This window comes from Corvus brachyrhynchos, unplaced genomic scaffold (assembly GCF_000691975.1).
Source record: "Corvus brachyrhynchos isolate BGI_N302 unplaced genomic scaffold, ASM69197v1 scaffold23, whole genome shotgun sequence".
NCBI lineage: Eukaryota > Metazoa > Chordata > Aves > Passeriformes > Corvidae > Corvus > Corvus brachyrhynchos.
Window position 1 is genome coordinate 1,666,055 of NW_008238983.1, and position 12,639 is coordinate 1,678,693.

The window sequence follows — 12,639 nt, forward strand, 5'->3', positions numbered from 1 at the left end:
CCACCAGGTCACAGGCCGGAGCGGGCCCATGATCCCCTGGAGCGGTGGCACAGGGCCAGGCTGCCAGGAGAAAGCCACCCTGGAGCTGTGAGCAGCCACGCAGCCAGAAACCCCCTCCCAACAGAGGCCGGGACCGCACAGCCAAGATTCATCTGAGGCCGCTGCAGCCCGTGCAGTGCCAGTGGGCCCCTGGGGCTGGTGGGCCCTTCTGCGCAGCTGGCATGGCTTGCACTGAACCGAGCAAAAAACCCACACAACTGGCAACGAAAGACAGGGCGAGCTTTTCCCCGATGCAGAGCCCAAACAAGATCAACTTCTCAACTGAAAACTCAGAGATACCAACTTTCTTCCAAGTCAGAGAAAAGGGAAGGTGATGTCACGTGAGGAAGCTAACATGGTGGTGCCACGGTCGGTGGAGGAAAAGAGCAAGAGAAGGCGCTCTAAGCGCTGGAGCTGAAATTCTCCTGCAAGCTGTAGTGAGGACTATAATACAGCAAATTGTTTTCCCAATAATTCATGAGATGAGGTACATGGGGGGTGCAGAAATCCACGCGCAGCCCGTGAAGGGGAAGTGCTCACGCCAGATCCCATAGATGCTGTGAAAGGCTCTTCAAGATTGAAGAGAGCCTTTGCTTTCAGGCTGAAATAGCTCATCCTTAAAGACTTAAAAGACCAAAACCCCATGACTATTATGACCCATGAAGACAATTGTGAAAAGACTGCAAGATTTCGTGAGAGGGATTTTTTTCACTGCAGCAGATTCGGGCAGACTGTTGTTTGTGAATTTTAAAGCCATGCTGGAGAAGTTTGCAGAGAACTATCTTTCATGGGAGGAATCCCACAGCAAAGCAGAAGAAACTCTTTTCCTTAAACATAAATAAAAACTCTTAAGAAATTAAACACTGACCAAAACCCTATGTTTGTTTCCCTTGCACGGTTTGGAGGAAAGCGGGACGTACTGTAAGAGAAAATTGTTCTGAAAGTTTGCTTTGGTTTCTACTTTTACTTTTAATTCTGTTGGTAATAAATCTTCTTTGTACTGTTAAGTTTGGACTTGTTTTGCCTTGAAGTTTTTCCATTTTCCTCAATAATCCTTATTTTATCTCATGAAAATGAAGTTTTAATTTCCCCTTATCTGCTCAGCAATAGCAGAGGCAAGTAAGTAAATAGCTTTCTGTGGTGCTTGGCACCTGACCAGCGTCAAACCACCACTAGAAAAGACATCAAAAATGTGGAGAGGGAAAGGCATTTTTCCCCCTCAGAATTTGAAAGTTCGAGGTAGACTTTGCAACCATTTCTTCCTGATCAACATATTCTAACTTAAAATTAATTCTAAAAAATACTCCTTCTTGCAAATATTATTTAGGAGTTTTGAAATTCAGAGGAAAGACACGGATATTCCCCACCGTGTTAAAGAAACAACTGGATGTGGCACTTAGTGCTATGGTTTAGTTGGTATGGTAGTGTTTGGTCCAAGGTAGGACTCAATGATCTTGGAGGTCTTGTCCAACTTTAACAATTCTATATGTTAATCCTTGGGATAAAATTCTAAGAGTTTGTCATGACAGAGTAAATCATCTATCTCTGCTCTGAAAATCCAAGTGTGTGTTATTGCACCCATGATTTACCTGTTTATTTTAATAAATTGTACTTTTAGAAGTCAACTCTATTAGCAGAATTTGAGCAAAACAGTGCAGCAGCACCTCTTAGTTATGAACGCTCAATGAGAAACTGTCACCAAATAAAGCAAAGCTTTCCCAAGAACCTCAGGTACTCTGTGATAACTCAGTAGAATACATCTGAAACCAGCTGGGACTACACAAGGAAGTTAATAACCTTGAACCTCTTCTAGTTTTACAGCAGAGTTTTTGTTGTTGTGTAAAGTAAATGCTCCTTAAAAGTGAATGGAGAGTTTGGTTATATTCATCAAAAGAATAGTAATTGCAGCAAGGACTGCATGGAGAGTGCTGCAAATTAGTGAAAATGTGCAGAATTGGTCAATTCTTGCTGTAGAGTTGTTTGGCAAGAGTGCCAGCATGGGCCAATAAAGACAGAGAAATCATCTCATTTTAGATTTCAAGGGTGTGTTTCTGGATGCTGGTGTAGATCACTGGTCTATTGAGAGGGGACACTGAACTGGAAGGGAGGGGGAAAACATCTTCTGTAACTGGAAAGGGAGGGGGAAAACATCTCCCAGCAACCCTCCTGCATGAAGGTGAGGATTTTAAGAAGGAGAGAGAGAGACGAGATTTCTCAACCATGGGAGGGATAAATTTGAATAATTAGGTCTTCTGACTGAAAATAAGAAATTCATCCTAATATTGTCTTGGCATATAGTATAGCCATTCATTTCAAAATCTCTGGTTCACTCCTGATCTTTTTTAAGACAAAGCAGAATTTGTCATATCCCACATTTTACTAGATTACCTGATTTTTTTTTTTTTTTTTTCCCCCACATGATAGAAATGCTTATGACATCCCTGACACCTTTTCCTTCAAATTGTTCTTTTGGTTCTGGGGTTGATTAAACTCTATGCATTTTTCATCTTAAAAAGGAATAATGCCAACATCCAGTCACCATTTGAAAATTTCAGTTCAAAGCCCAGTGGATAAGACACCAGGATCACTTCCACCTAGCCTGGTGGTATTTAAAATTTATTTTGACAGTTCCAAAATATTCCAGCTAATTGAAATGTCACCCTTTGCTAGATGATGCACAGTACTTAACAGTGGTTATTTTCCAGTGAACTTACATTTAAAGAGAATGATAGGAATAAAAGAAATAAAATATAAAAAAAATTTAAAACATAATAGTAAGAGAGGAAGAGAAAAAAAAATAACCCATACAATCCTATTTGGTCTTTTTTTAGGTTTCTTTTTTCTTTCTGTTTGTTTCAAATCACTAATCAAAACCACTTCCCTACTAGTAGGCTAGAAGACAGACTTAGTTCTTGGATTATCTCTTGAACATCTCCTGATAGAAGGTGGATGAGAACTCAACATGAATCATGATTGGGTACCACCTGTCTCCCATAACACAAAGGAGTTGCCAACAGCCCCAACATGCCTGAGGACTGAGCTTGTTGCTGAAGGAGTCAAGATCCTGCATGAGGTCAGCGTTGCAATCTGGGACAGAACCAATGCCGACCCAGTGTGGAAGACCCATACTAGAAGGAATTGTGTTATATCCAAGCCACTAGATAGGGGTTGCTGGTGTTTAAAAACCTAGTTGAACATAGTGCAACAATATGACTGTGGTTCAAGAAAGTCAGGGGTGTAGGAAACTACCAGAAGTGTAATAAATGTCCTGAAAGGTAAAAATTAAAAAACCCAAAACATTGGCAATGACTGTCATGACTATCAACAAAATAACAGAAACTCGATAAATACCTTCTAAAACACACAAATCTAATATTCTAATGTTCAGGAGAATGATTTTGTACTCACTGGACCTGACACAGACTTTCTTCTCTCAGTCAAAGAGACCAGACAAAGCTTTAAGAGAATTCAAATGGCGCTCCTTGCATGAGCACAAATGTTTTTTGATATCCAGGTTTTCCTCAGTTGCTGGTAACTTTGGTCCTAACTGGACATATTTTTAAATCACTTGATTTTTTTAATAACCCAAACTTCTACCATTTAAAAATACATTACGAAAGGACTGCTTAATTACCTAACCTAATATTAACACTGACTTCTGAAAATTTACAATTAAAAAGATTATAAAAAGAATAAAAATTGAATAAATAAATTAAACAAATAAAAATTACATTGTATCTTGTAACTTGATATAAAAAAATAGTATCTCTGAAACAAAAATTTAGGGAATCATTTGATTGTTTTCTGTAGGAGTGAACCATATATTTAAATCCCTTTTATCTCTAGTTTCTAGTTCATTCTAATGAACAAATAAAATGTTAAAAAACTAAAAGAGAAATTGTACTCATTATCACACAGACATAACTATTTATATACTCTCTTATGACTCCAGTAGATTAACTGATGTCATTGCAGTAGAATAAATATAAATTATTGTAATCTAAGAAGATTTATAAATAAATCCCAGAGTTGTAAAAATGCCATGATATCTGTGTGGTCTGTTTGTGCACAAATATTTTGGATGCTGCAATATTACTATATCTCAGAGACCCCTCTTGTAAAAAAAATCAGATACGTGGTACTGTCTGGTGAAAAGCTAGTAGAAAGATTGTTTATGTTTTCCAATTTAATTGCTTGTAATGCTGAATCAATATTAATCATACTAGCTGGCAAATAGGTAAGTGAAATCAAGAAAGTCTACAGTAGAAACAGCAATATAGCATTAAGTTCATACAGCTGCCAGCTTGACAGCAGTGACTGCATATTTGAAAATCCATTTTATATCCTTGCATATGCATATGGTTACAGCTTGCTTTTCAAATAAATCTGATCAACATTTTGTGGTATTTGAACATTTTCCCATCTGGTGGATTGTTCATAAAACTCATTTTCCCTGATTTAGTGAGGCAAGGAACACACCAGACTGAATGGTTTTAGATTTGTGTTTGGAACTTCTGGGTTTTTGCAATCCCTCATATGTCCCATAATACATTCCTAATTTTCCAACAGATTAATTTGTGTTTTAAAGCTAATAAGCCAGGTGTCATGGTACTTGACTATTCTCTGCTGTATTATGGTATTTTATTGTGAAGGGTCATGCTCACTGGGTCTCTGTGTATTTTATATCAAAAGAAGAAATTTAATTTTTAGAGGCACTTTACTTCTTTACCATAATGCTCAATCTTCTAAAATGAGTCTCCCAAAAGTATTAATTAGTCCACATGTAGCTCTTGCTTGCATGGCACAAAATACTGCTTGCAACTCTAATGATCCAAATTAAGCAATATTTTAAAAATTAAATTAAGGCATTAGTATTTCTTGTATTGATTTTTACTTCAAAAATCTTACAGTTTAATGACACCCAAAAGCTGGCACAGTGCAGCAATTAAGGCAACATGGGAATATCTTAGTAAATATCTCAATAACACACCTATGATAAGTTGTAAACACCCCTCTTTCTGATCACCAGAAAGTATGGTAACACTATGTGTAGAAAACAGATATTTAGTGTTCAGTTCAAACCCTAAATCTGTTCCCTAGTTTATAGAAAACAGAGAAAAAGATGAAACTTAGTGTCTTGAAATATCCACATTTGCATAGTAGAGGTTTCTTCTTCTGATGCTTGAATCCAAAACATTTTCTTTTTTGACCAGTCTGCAACTGGTCAACCTGAGCTGACAAAATTATTCCTGCTTTTGTCCTCAGTAGTGTTCTTTCCAGGAATGTGGTATATTTCTGAATTTCTTCTTGGCTTGACAATACACAAGGCTGACAGCGCTGTCCATGCTGCCATCTTCCCACATGGTAGTCAGTGATTAGAGCAGATCCAAGCAGATATTAGGGTCCCTCATTGGATGGCCTACATTAGGTGCCACCTTTGCATTATTAAAACATCGGTCATGGTAGAACCCTTGTGGTGTGCAGGATTTTGCTGAAGCAAATGAAGTAAAATGAACTTCTCTGTCAAACCAATGGAAAACATGCTAAGTTGGAGCATTCTCCTGTTGATTCTCAGCTATTGCTCACTTCTTTGACAGAATTTAGAATGCTTTCCTTATTATGTTATGCAGTGTTTAAAACTGTCCTCCAATAATGCTGGAAATATTTTCTTTAAAGAACCATCACTATCAGACATTTCCAGCAGCTGTACATCAGTTCTATGTAAAAGACTTCAACATTTTAATAGGAAAGATCTCCCTTGTATTTTTGGCAAATGTTCTCTAACTCACTTATTTCTCTCCAGATCGATGATTATTGCTGGTTTTCCATATTTTCACTGAATATGCATTTTACTTTGTTAATGCAGCAAGCCCCAGCACGTTAAATATAGGGAACAGAAGCCTCATACAATGACAAATGCTTTTGAATGAAAGTTTCTTGCTCAATTGAAAGCTGCTGGAATTGTTTAGTGGCTTTTCGATAAAAAGCACGACTGATACCACCCCATGTTTTTAAATGAAAGTGATAATGGCAACTATGTCCTCTGTTAATCTGATTGTTGATGGGTAATATAAAATGTAGTGTGAACATAAAACATATTGAGCTTCACAGATATTGCAGCTGGGAGAGAGACGTAACAAGTATATTACATACAAGCTGCTGTGTCAGACACTGTTTCTCAGATCAAGCAACCTGGACATGCACTCCATAAGAATTATAAATACCTAGGGAATTGAAAAGATTAAAGTATTGATGTGTACAGATGCTCTGAAGACTAAGCTGTGAGGCAGATTTTCAACTAGTCTTTTGTGTCACTTGGGCACATGCATGTAAGTAATACTTTAGATATCAGGACTCAGTATCTGTCCCAAAATCTGATTTTTGAAGGGATTTAAGCTTCTAGGAACTGTTATTTTGAAAATCCTACTCTTTTGTGTCATCCATTTTATTTCATGGCAACTCTGTGTTCTATTTAAGCATCATTTTATTTTTCCAAACTTTAATAGGCTGGTGATTGTAGGAAATGTTTAGCTGGAGAACAGTTGAAGGACAGCTACCCTTACATCTTAAATCTTGCTTATGAGGCAAGATAAAGCTTTAAAGAAGAGAAATAAATCCAAAAAAAAGCAATAAAAGGTAATTTAATTAGAGACCTGGCAACAAAAGTATGGTTTTTATAGCATCATACACTGATAAGTACTCTTTCACCTTTCTCTGCATTGGACCTTGCCAGTTTTACATCCAAGAATTTCTTGGCATCACTAAGCAAAAACCTCACACACTTTATATAGACCAAGGATGAAGGTAGTTTAGCAGGATTAAGTATTAGCACATCAAAACCACTTGGAGTATATTTCTTCCATTCCTAAAGCAAATTAATGCAGGTAGTCATTATAGAAACAGGTATATTAAAACAGAATCAAGGCCATACATCAAACTTCATTTCAAATCTCAAGGAACGTGCCTTTACAATAATGTATTACTTGACCTTCAGCTCCAAATATCCATTAAACATTTCTAGCTGCCATTCATTCTAAATTAGTAAAGTATACCAAATGATTTACTCTTGTGAATTGACATGGTCTGGATCAAAAGCAAAAACATGTAACTATCTCATTGAGTACCTAATCCACTTTTCCTTTGCACTTATATTTCACTTTATCTTTTCAAAGATTTCCACAAAGTACTGTGCAGTGCTTCCTCTCTACATAGAGGGAAAGGTTAGTTTACACTTGGGAGATACTGTACATACAAACTGGACAAGCAGGTAGGTTCTACTGGTGAAAGCTATTCAAGATATTTTTTAGAAGTTCTTATCCCGTATGACCAAGGGACTTTGTGAAAGTATTATAAACCATGAAACACATTTAAAGCAGCTGGTGATAGGTAGATGTCTAATGCAGAATGAATCCACCCTGTTTCACCATTTGCCTCAGTTTAGTTTAGAAGAAAAGAAGTGCTGATCTCTCACCTTCTTATTTTAGGGAGTCACAGCCTCAAATTCTCAATTAAATGGAATTGTTTGGCACACGGGATTTTTTGACAGCTAAAAAACCAACAGCCAATTCTTCCAAGGAAATGTTGGTTTCACACACTTTACTTAGAGATGAAGCATATTGTGTCTAATAGTTCTGCATGATAAAAACAAAGAGCAGACAGCCATGTCTGTTCTTTCCCCCATGATCCAGAAACCCTTTTTTTTAATCAGTGCTGGTAGTGATCCTAGTCTCCTCCCTTTCTCTGCCTTCCTTATGGTCACACATCCTAACACCCCTCTCTATTATAGCCTTTTGTCTGGCATTTTTCCACTTGCAATTCATCAGAAAAAAAAGCTATTATCAAATCAATGCTGTTTAATGTGGCCATACTCACTTTAGAGCTGGCCAATAGCTGAGTAGACTGATTACCTCATTCATTGTCAACATTCAATAACTGTGAAAAAAATCCTTAAAGTTCTTGACCACAAGCCCTTTGAAAATAAATCATAACATTTTATCAGAACCATATTACATGTGACTCTTATTCTTCAATTTAATGACACTTTAAGGCTTCTAATTTCTGAAAAAGTCAGAGTTATATAACCACCATCTTAATACAACACAAGAGATACCTTTCTTCCTGGTTTAGGACTAAACCCATGGGAATATAAATCTCAATCATAGTAATTGAGTAACCATAAAATGTTCAGTACTGTACTGTTTTAAGAAGTAGACCCAAACTGACATTCTTCATGTCCTTCTGGATGATTATCTCTGTAGAACAAGTACTCCATGTCTCCACAGTACGAGAGCAAAAATGTGTATCTGTTGGACATGTAGGGTGAGAGTAGAGACATTATCATTAATTACTTCTGAACAGCAGTAAAAGTGCTTCAAGGTTGTTTGCTGCCTGCAGACTTGTCGGTTTCTCCATGCCATGTATCACAAGGGAGAGATTTTTGAAGAAATACCAGCATTCAAAAAAAAAAAAAAAAATCAATATGATGTATGAGTCTAATCTCTGCTTTGCAGATGTTAATGTTCTGTTTTTGACAGTAAGAGAGAGGGAAAAAAAAGGATAGATAAAGAAAGGAAAGCCAGTCAGTTAATAGTGCAAAAGCAATAATATTGGTGTTAAAGAAAAAGTATTACATAATTTGAGTAGATGGAAGAAGAACTACGCATTAAAAAAAAAAAAAAAAATCAATATGATGTATGAGTCTAATCTCTGCTTTGCAGATGTTAATGTTCTGTTTTTGACAGTAAGAGAGAGGGAAAAAAAAGGATAGATAAAGAAAGGAAAGCCAGTCAGTTAATAGTGCAAAAGCAATAATATTGGTGTTAAAGAAAAAGTATTACATAATTTGAGTAGATGGAATGCTTTGCACACCTGACCCCACCTCCACACCCAAAACTAGATGTTCCAAATCTGAAAATTTAACATAAAGCTGAGGGGTTTTGCAGCAGCAGTGAGCTGGCAAAAGGGGTTTACCCCTCACGTGCCAACACAAAGAAGCCCGGAGGTCAACGCTGAAACCCCTCTGGAAGGCAGCACTCAGTGCCAAGACACACACAAAAGAAAGGGGTAGAGCTCCACACCCAAGGGAGCTTTCTCTCTGTCATTGGTAAGCGGGCATGGTGGCGAAGAAGAAAGAGAGGGGACTCTCCGTATGTGTTCCACACAGGTTGATTCTGGTGAAGGACAGGGATGAAGAGCTGAATTCTTAACAAGGCCCAGGGATTTTTAAAATGGGTACAGAATAGGCGGGGAAAGGGATCTGGGCCAATGGGATAGGGACAAGTAGGCGGGGTTGACAGCAAGGGAACCAATGGGAACAACACATAGGAGGGACTTAGGGAAGGATCCAATGGGGCATCGAGGAACAAAGAACTTTCTAGAACTGATACATATTAATCAAGGGAAATGAATATACATAACCATACATAAAACAGGGAGGGGAAAACCTTAACCAATCAGAGGAAAACATGCAAATGAAAGAACAAAGGAATTATGGGTTCTCATCACGACTGCAAAGTCATGTACTACCCTTGGGTTGTTGACCACCACAGCTGGTTGGTTGAGTTCTCCTCGGGAGACAGAGTGGCTGGAGCCACCTGCATCACCACATAAAGCCAAGACCTTTTTAGGCCAAAGATGTTTCATATGTGATACTTTCAAAATGCTAAATACAATAAAAGTGCTTTCCATAAATTGCTAGATGCAATGCTGGCCTTTGAGGATATAATCTCAGTTTATGCCCGTCAGAAGCAAGCTGGCTCTAACAATGCAATGGTTTTGAAATCTGCTTATATAAATAAAGAAATAATTTTTGAATTATGAGAATAATTTGGTCTTGTTTTCAATTTATTTTAGAATAAAAATGTTTAACATTGTTTTTTTCAGTGTTTTAAACAAAACATGAAGGTGTGCATATGCCAACATGGATGTATGCTGCATTGAAGCAAAACCATTCATGTTTTCCAAAATGTTACCAAAAAACAGGGCAAAGTTTGGTCCCCAGTCTTTAGTTGGGTCAAGATTTTTACTGTGAAAAAGGAACTAAAAATGTAAAGGATGTAATAAATACATTAAAAATGACAAATCAGTATGGTACTTACTTAAAATGGAAAATGACAGACTACTAATGTTCTTACTGAAGGAAAAGGTTAAAGGGGAAATACAACACATGCATTGAGTAAGTAGGCAAAATGATGGAAAATCTCTGTCCTTTTGTTAAATGAATCTAAAATTAGAAGTGTGTGGAGTAAGGAAAAGCAAAAGAGTTCTACCTTCGTGCACTACCAGAGACCTTTTTATTTTTTCTTTCTGTTTGTTTGTTGTTTTCTTTTTTCCCAATCCCAGCTTTTATAGAGTCTGAAATATATTTGTAGGTATATCAAGTGTGGGCAGTTGTTTGACTTATTTTTTATGTTGAATGAATCTTCACAGTGAGAAAATTTTTTCAGCTACTCAACGCCAAGTTAAAAAGCATTTCATCATGTAGACAAACATTCATTGGACACTCAAATCCCCAAGTGTGTAAAATGCAGGAAGCTGAGGTGGATTTAATTGCTCCGTACATTTTGGAAGTATTGTACACACCTTAGACATCTGGTTTAGTATCATTCCAGAGGTGATTTACAAAACAAATGACTTTACTGCTGGAAATGTGATTGAAAGATAAAACTGTAAGTTAATGCCTGTAAAAACTAGGCTTTGATAATTTTCCACTGATAAGGAATCTGTGCTCAGCAGTTGATATTTCAAATTATAACTATATAATTATATTTAGCTTTTCTATCATGTTGTACTCTAACATCTTTTAAAATATGGGACCACTTTCCACCCATGTGACAGACATGGAAGCCTCTTTTTCTGTCTGAGTGCCTACTTGCTAGAGTTTTTTAAATTTTTTTTTAACCTGGCAAAGGGTATACAGACCTCGGTAATGTAAAATGGACCACTTTACATCGCCAGAACCTAGACAATCACTAGAAAGGATTTAGCATAGCTTTTCTTCTAACTGACACCTTCTAACTAACTCCTCATCTTTGCCTAGGTGATTTTTTTTGTTTCTGCATTTAACTATATCAAACACAGGGGAAAATAGGGTTTTGACAGATTGATTAACAGTGTAAGAAGCCAGAGTGTTATTGTCAGAGCTTAAACAGGGTGAAAAGGGAAAGGGAATAAGGGGAAAGGCCGCTACAAAGGACTTATGCATTAAATAAACCTTGCTACAACAGCATGTGCTCCCCACACATAGTATTGTGCCAAAAAAATCACATATGCATGCTGCAGGTACAGGTAAAGCCAGACACTCAAAAACATGACAGTATTTCTGAACCCTTGACTGCAATACTGTCACCCTGCAACATATTTCCACATTTGATGTACTTTCCTACTTGTCTTCAAGAGCTGTGAACAGTTTGTACATGGAATCAGTTGCCAGAAAACAGAAAACTGTTGTGACACAAGAGACTGCATTCCAGCAGTGTCACAACAGTTGACAGAGCTACAAACTTCCTAAGAGAGCTTGTACAGCAGTGAAAGTCCATCTCAACACCACTTAATTTTGGGTTGCTCACTGTGGGATTCTGTAACTGAGGGCTGTTGTTAGTGTCAGCAAAAAGGAACAGGAGCTCCAAGAGCACTGTTTAAAACACCAGCTAAAGACAGAGATTACAGCAGTTGTGCTCTGTCATGGTTTAACCCTGGCCAGCAGCCAAGTCCTACACAGCTGCTTACACATTCGCACACCAGCAGGATCAGGGAGAGAATCAGAAGGGTAAATGCTAGAAAACTTGTGGGTTGAGATAAAGACAGTTTAATAAGGAAAGCAAAAGCCACTCACACAAGCAAAATGAAACATGGAATCATTTCGCTCTTACCCTTGACTCAGCCATCTCCAGGAGAGCAGGGCCACATGTAATCACATGTAATGATTAACTCTACCTCAGCCAAAACCAACACAACTTTTAGCATAGGTGAAGATGTATCTAAGCCTTAAAACTCAGTCACCTCACTGGTAAGTTGCTGGACCACATCGAGCTCAAGAGTTTCCAGTGGAATGCAGAGGTTCTGTCAGAGAGTCACAAAAGAATTAGTGGTTTCAGACAGTGGGGATGCACAACATATCAAATGCTGGGCAAAGAAGGTGGATAAAGCAGGAGGCAGGAAACACATCAGACAGGGATGTGACCTGAAAGAAATTAATCCTATCCCTTCCTTATCTCAAGCACACTTACCTGGGCTGCAGAGGAGTGCCTCCTACTTGTACTGGAAACATTTTGGATCCTCCCGTAAAATTAAACTAGGTCTTACCCTATAAAAGTAAGGAAGACCCTTTTTTTTATTTCAAAATATACCTAAAACAGAATACAGTACTAGTAGATGTCCCCTTGTATTTAGTAGTTTTGTAATTATAATACTGCACCAAGATATGAAGTGTTAGAAGTCACATTTTCCATTTCCTGGAATGAGGATTTAAATCTCAATCTCTGTCATTTCAAGAAAGCTCCTGAATCAAGTGTGATCTGTGCTTTTTGGGAAAAATGATCACAAGAAGTAATTTAATTTTTGCTACTGAAGATGATCCACATTCTGTGGATTATTTAGACA